Raw genomic sequence first — 7,449 nt, 5'->3', positions numbered from 1 at the left:
AGAAAAGCAAGTTGTGAGGTTATTACAAAAAATCTGTAAGGGACACAGATAAGTTACCTGAATGGACAGAAAAATGGCAGATGGAGTATAGTGCGGGAAAGTGGGAGCTTTTCCACTTTGGCAGGAAGAATAGAGAAGCAAAAAATTGTTTAAATATAGAGAAACTGAAGAATACTGCCGTAGAGAGGAATCTGGGTGTCCTTGTACATGAATCGTGAAAAAATAGGATGAAGGTACAGCAAGTAAAGAAGGCGGCAAATGGAGTGTTGGACTTTACTGCAAGGGGGTGGAGTTTGAAAAAGGGAACTTGCTGCACCTACACAGGACATTGCTGAGATAGCAGCTGGAATACTGTGTACGGTTTTGCTCTCCCATCCCACCCACAACAGGAATCATAGCAGGCCAGGGGGTGGACCACACAAAGGTCCTTTGACCTCGCAGAATCCAACTCGTTGTCTTTTGGGGAAGGGTTGCACCTATACTCATTCGGTTTGGAAGAATGAGCAGTGAACATTCTGAAACATGAGATTCTCATGGACAGTTGACAAGCTCGAGGCCAAGAGGATGATTCATGAAGCAGTCTTGAACTTGGTGCCACAGATCTACAAGGAAGCCAAGGGTATTATTTTAGACCTTACAGACACCAATACTTTATCCTCAGTTTTAGTCAGGTTAGTCAGAGGTTTAGTCAGGTGTGGTGAAAGCTTCAACCAATCATCTGGCCTTTTGGAACATAATTGCAGTCACAGGGAGATGCCATGGAAATGTGGGGATTGTGGGAAGAACATAAGAACTAGGAGCAGGAGTAGGCCATCTGGCCCCTCGAGCCCTCATGGCTGATCTTTTTATGGACTCAGCTCCACTTACCCGCCCGCTCACCACAGCCCTTAATTCCTTTCCTGTTCAATAATTTATCTATCCTTGCCTTAAAAACATTCAATGAGGTAGCCCCAACTGCTTCACTGGGCAGGGAATTCCACAGATTCACAACCCTTTGTGTGAAGAAGTTCCTCCTCAACTCAGTCCTAAATCTGCTTCCCCTTATTTTGAGGTTATGCCCCCAAGTTCTAGTTTCACCCGCCAGTGGAAACAACTTCCCTGCTTCTATCTTATCTATTCCCTTCATAATCTTATATGTTTCTCTAAGATCTCCCCTCATTCTTCTGAATTCCAATGAGCATAGCCCCAATTTACTCAGTCTCTCCTCATAAGCCAACCCTCTCCACTCCAGAATCAACCTCGTGAATCTCCTCTGCACCCCCTCCAGTGCCAGTATATCCTTTCTCAAGTAAGGAGACCAAAACTGTACACGGTACTCCAGGTGTGGCCTCACCAGCACCTTATACAGCTGCAACATAATCTCGCTGTTTTTAAACTCCATCCCTCGAGCAATGAAGGACAAAATTCCATTTGCCTTCTTAATTACCTGTTGCACCTGCAAACCAACTCTGAGATTCCTGCACAAGGACACCCCTGTCCCTCTGCACAGCGTAAGAAGTCTCACAACACCAGGTTAAAGTCCAACAGGTTTATTTGGTAGCAAATACCATAAGCTTTCGGAGCACTGCTCCTTCGTCAGATGGAGTGGAAATGTGCTCTCAAACAGTGCAAACAGACAAAATCAAATTGCAGAATACTGATTAGAATGCGAATCCTCCAGCCAGCCAGGTCTTAAAGGTACAGACAATGTGGGTGGGGGGAACAGTAAACACGGGTTAAAGAAATGTGTATTGTCTCCAGACAGAACAGCTAGTGAGATTCTACAAGCCCAGGAGGCAAGCTGTGGGGGTTACTGATAATGTGACATAAATCCAACATCCCGGTTTAGGCCGTCCTCATGTGTGCAGAACTTGGCTATCAGTTTCTGCTCAGCGACTCTGCGCTGTCGTGTGTCGTGAAGGCCGCCTTGGAGAACGCTTACCTGAAGATCCAAGGCTGAATGCCCGTGACTGCTGAAGTGCTCCCCCACAGGAAGAGAACAGTCTTGCCTGGTGATTGTCGAGCGGTGTTCATTCATCCGTTGTTGTAGCGTCTGTATGGTTTCCCCAATGTACCATGCCTCGGGACATCCTTTCCTGCAGCGTATCAGGTAGACAATGTTGGCCGAGTTGCAAGAGTAGGTACCGTGTACCTGGTAGATGGTGTTCTCACGTGAGATGATGGCATCCGTGTCAATGATCCGGCACGTCTTGCAGAGGTTTGTTTGAGGTCATTAGGTTACATTGAAGCTTGATATGTTTCATATGAAGCAATTTTTAAAAGCAGTATCTTGGCCTTTTGGCTAAGATGCAAATGAGATCAAGTCTTGGAGGAGGAATTGCTTTCCCTCCTCCAATCAGCTTGGCCTCTGCACAGTAGCACGCTGCAATTTTTTCCCATTTAAATAATAGTCAATTTTGCTGTTATTCCTACCAAAATGGATGACCTCACATTTACCAACATTGTACTCCATCTGCCAGACCCTCGCCCACTCACTTAGATTATCTATATCCCTTTGCAGACTTTCAGCGTCCTCTGCACACTTTGCTCTTAGTGTCATCTGCGAATTTTGACACACTACACTTGGTCCCCAACTCCAAATCATCGATGTAAATCATAAACAATTGCGGTCCCTGAGGCACACCACTAGTCACTGATCGCCAACCAGAAAAACACCCATTTACCCCCACTCTTTGCTTTCTGTTAGTTAACCAATCCTCTATCCATGCTAATACATTACCCGTAACACTGTGCACCTTTATCTTATGCAGCAGTCTTTGGTGCGGCACCTTGTCAAATGCCTTCTGGAAATCCAGATACACCACATCCACAGGTTCCCCATTGTCCACTGCACATGTAATGTTCTCAAAGAATTCCACCAAATTAGTCAAACATGACCTGCCCTTCATGAACCCATGCTGCATCTTACCCATGGGACAATTTATATCCAGATGTCTCGCTATTTATTCCCTGATGATAGATCCAAGCATTTTCCCTCCTACAGAAGTTAAGCTAACCAGCCGATAGTTACCTGCCTTTTGACTACCTCCTTTTTTAATTGTTTGTGATTTTGTGAAACCTGTTTTTGTTGTCTGAGCTGACTGGAATTAGAGCCAGAGCAGGAGTAATCCAGGAGAATGATTTGGAGGTAAAGCAAAATCCAGCAGATGCTGGAGTTCTGAAAAGAACCGACCTGCTGAGTTTATCCAGCATTTTCTCTATTTATTATAATGCTTTTGGGACCTGGGTTTGAATCCCACCACGTTTCAACAAAAATATTGATGAGCATGAATTAATTGTTGTAAAAACACATCTGGTTCTCTAATTCCCTTCAAGGAAGGAAATCTGCCGCCCTGATCCAGTCTAACCGACATGTGACTGGATTCACAAACAATTCAAGGGCTGACTGGGTAAACAGGGAATGTCACCATCAGAAAAACAGAGCCCCCTGGAGGGCAGAAGTGTTAGGACAGGTTACGGAGAGGTTAAAACTGTCATCATTGAGAACAACACAGACTTTAGTGGAACAACTGGTCCCAAACACAATCTCTTGTAATTAGTGTGGCAGGGTGTGGTGAATCAGGTTTAAAAAGAGTCAAATTATATATGTTTTCTAGTTTGGACAACCACATTTAAATCTGGGACTCGGATGAGGATATAAATTGGTGTTTGGTGGTAAGATCTAAATCTGTGTATTACGCCGTGAAGCCTTAAACCCAGAGTGAGAATATTTCAAACCAGGGTTCAAAATAAATGGCTGTGGATGGTGAATTCACTCTCAAAAAAAAACAAAGAAAATTACAGCACAGGAACATTCCTTCGACCCTCCAAGCCTGCACCAACCACGCTGCCCGACTGAACTGAAATCCCCTCCCCTTCTGGGGACCATATCCCTCCATTCCCATCCTATTCATGTATTTGTCAAGACGCCTCTTAAAACTCACTATCGTATCTACTTCCACTACCTCCCCCGGCAGCGAGTTCGAGGCACCCACCACCCTCTGGGTAAAAAACCTGCCTCGTACATCTCCTTTAAACCTTGCCCCTTGCACCTTAAACCTGTGCCCCCGAGTAATTGACTCTTCTACCCTGGGAAAAAGCTTCTATCCACTCTGCCCAAGCCCCTCACAATCTTGTAGACTTTGTCAGATCGCCGTCAACCTGCGTCGTTCCAGTGAGAACAAACCAAGTTTCTCCAACCTCTCCTCATAGCTAATGCCCTCCATGCCAGGCAACATCCTGGTAAATCTTTTCTGTACCCTCTCCACTCTCCAAAGCCTCCACATCCTTCTGGTAGTGTGGCGACCAGAATTGAACACTATATTCCAAGTGCGGCCTAACTGAGGTTCTATAAAGCTGCAACATGACTTGCCAAAAGGCCCGCAGAAATTCTGTCTTGGGAGGAGCAACTGGAAGAAAATAAATCATCCTGTACATGGGAGAGACAGAAGCTGTGAGGACCATCTCCTCCAATCACAGATTCTGTCTCTCCCGATGTTGCTGCATCTGCAGAGACAGAGTCTCAAACTGGAGGAACAGCTTTGCCACCTATTTTGAGAAAAGAAGTTCACTGACTCAGCAGCCTATCGGTGATGTGTGGAGGAGTTGTGTCTTCCTGCTACAGAACTAGTTTCATAGCAGTGTGAGCCTCAAAAGGAATGATCCAACCATCGGCAGAGCTTTCCCCATTCTGCTGAACAAGTCTCAATTATTTTTATATATCTCAGGAGGTGGGGTTTACAGCTCAGGAATTGGAGTAACCAGATATTGTGAACATACTTACCAATCACTTGGGTCGTCACATTAGAAATTGAGATCCATTCATCCAGGTTCATATTCTAAACTGCTTTTATTTGCAGTTTAATGTTCACAGACAACATACAGAATCCCCGGTCAGAGCTGATCTCAGCTGGTGTAGTGAGGTTATTGATGGGTTATCAATGTAAATCCACACACAATGAAGATCAGAATCGGGAGAGATTTTTCCTGCTCCACCGTCTGAACCAATGAACATCTGATTGTTACCTTGTGTCCAATAGTTAGAATTCTCATTTTGGAAAGAGTATGGGAGTATTTTTAAAGTAAATTAACAAAACATATCATTCATAGATTCCAATTTAAAAGATTTAATATATACACAGTCTTCAGTATTTGTGCTATCTTATTCAAAGAAGTAAACAAACACAAACACAAAAAGTAATGTTACTACGTGACTACATCACTAATAAAGGAGTTACTGAGAATGGAAAACGATGCCCTGGAAGCCAAAAAATAGCCCTTAAAAATCAAAGAGTAGCTTTCCAGAAAATCTCAATACAAGCATTGAAAATAAATACTTTGTGCCCTGCAGATGGATCTTTCAGAGAATGAATTGTAGATTTTGCCCCAAAGATCAAATTAGAATTGAAGCAAAAGTTCTTAACTTTATTCTCAACAGGTTCCTGTGAGAGTTCTTCAGTTAAGAGGGAAGATCACAGGTGTTGCTTTTAAAAAGTGACATTGCAGCCCCGAAAATCAGTGACATTTCCAGAATATTAAATTCCAGCGAGTTATAGGGTTTGTTAACATCAACAGAAATAAAATATTGTCAGACTGTCAATACTGAACAGCAGCAAAAACAGCAGAATCCAACCCCTGCAGTCACTTGTGAACTTGTTGATGTCTCAGGAGCCATTGTGACTGAGTGAATTCCTTCCCACACACAGAGCAGTTGAATGGCCTCTCCCCTGTGTGAACTCGCTGGTGAGCAGAGAGGTTGGATGGCCGATTGAATCCCTTCCCGCACACGGAGCATGTGAATGGTCTTTCTGCAGTGTGAGTGCGTCGGTGAGCAGTGAGGTTGGATGACTGCCTGAAATTCTTTCCACAGTGCAGCGGAATGGCTTCTCTTCAGTGTGAATTTTCTGGTGTCTCAGCAGGGTGGGTAAAGCTGTGAATCCCTTTCCACACACAAAGCAAGTAAACGGTCTCTCCCCAGTGTGAATTCGCTGGTGTGCAATGAGGGAGGATGCCTGTCTGAAACTCCGTCCACAGTCAGTGCAGCTGAATGGCTTCTTCTCAATGTGAACTCGCTGGTGTGACAGTAAGTGGGATGACCCAGTGAATCCCTTCCCACAGTCGGAGCAGGTGAACGGCCTCTCCCCAGAATGAACTCGCTGGTGTGACAGCAGGTGGAATGACTGAGTGAATCCCTTCCCACATACGGAGCAGATGAATGGTCTCTCCCCGGTGTGAGTGCGTTGGTGCACAGTGAGTGCTGAAGAATGCCTGAACCTCTTCCCACAGGAGGTGCAGGTGAATGACTTTTCCTCAGTGTGAATTCTCTGGTGAGACCAAAGGCCAGATGACTGAATGAATCCCTCCCCACAGACAGAACAGGTGAACGGTCTCTCACCAGTGTGACTGCGCCGATGGTTTTCCAGCAGGGAAGGGTAACTGAATCCTTTCCCACAGTCCCCACATTTCCACGGTTTCTCCATGGTGCTGGTGTCCTTATGTTTCTCCAGGTTAAACGATCAGTTGAAGCCTCATCCACACACAGAACACGTGTACAGTTTCTCCTTGCTGTGAATGGTGTGATGTTTTTTCAGGCTGTGTAACTGGATAAAGCTCTTTCCACAGTCAACTCACTGAAACACTCTCACTCGGGTGTGCGTGTATCTTGGTGCTTTTTCAGTCACACTGATGTTTGAAATCTTCTCCTCCAGACAGAAGACAAACATTTTTCCTTCCACGTTCAAAGTCTGAGGATATTTAAGTCCAAGTGAATCGAGACTCTGTCTGATTTTGATGTGATGTTTCTTCACCTCACCTGTAAAAGGAGTTTACAAAATTAATCACTGTCAGTCCAGGATAGAAATTTTGAACAGGCAATTCTAATTCTCTGGAACATTTCTTCCTCTCTTGTTCCCCAAATCAATAAATTCCTGTCCCACACACTCTCCCTCCTCCCTGGGCTGAAATCCAAACCCATCTCACCATTTCTTTTCTCCACTCCCAGTTTGCTCCTTCCCTCTCCTCTGTCTGGGTTCAGTTCTGATGTGGAGATGCCGGCATTGGACTGGAGTTTTAACAACACCAGGTTAAAGTCCAACAGGTTTATTTGGTAGCAAACACCTAATGGTAGCTAATGGTGTTTGCTACCAAATAAACCTGTTGGACTTTAACCTGGTGTTGTTAAAACTCTTACAGGGTTCAGTTCTCCAGCTCCTGTCTGCAGACTGACAATAAAACCAATGGGTCTTATTGGGGGTGTTGGGGCCTCCAGCGGGTGTTTGCGAATCCTCCCCGCCCACCTCCCAGGGTTTCCTTCCTTCCCAGAGATCAGAGTCCTCATTGATTTGAGGCCAAAGTGTAACCTCTTATTTATTGTCCCCCTCCTCCATCCTCTGATGTGAACCATCCTCCAGTGGCTGAGCCAGGATGGGGCCGTTAACCTGGGCCTGTTCCCGGGAGGGAGGGAGGGAGAAG

The sequence above is a fragment of the Mustelus asterias genome, unplaced genomic scaffold (assembly GCF_964213995.1).
Source record: "Mustelus asterias unplaced genomic scaffold, sMusAst1.hap1.1 HAP1_SCAFFOLD_106, whole genome shotgun sequence".
In the NCBI taxonomy this organism is placed as follows: Eukaryota; Metazoa; Chordata; class Chondrichthyes; order Carcharhiniformes; family Triakidae; genus Mustelus; species Mustelus asterias.
The sequence above is the reverse complement of the archived record's forward strand: the minus strand, read 5'-3'. Positions refer to the sequence as shown.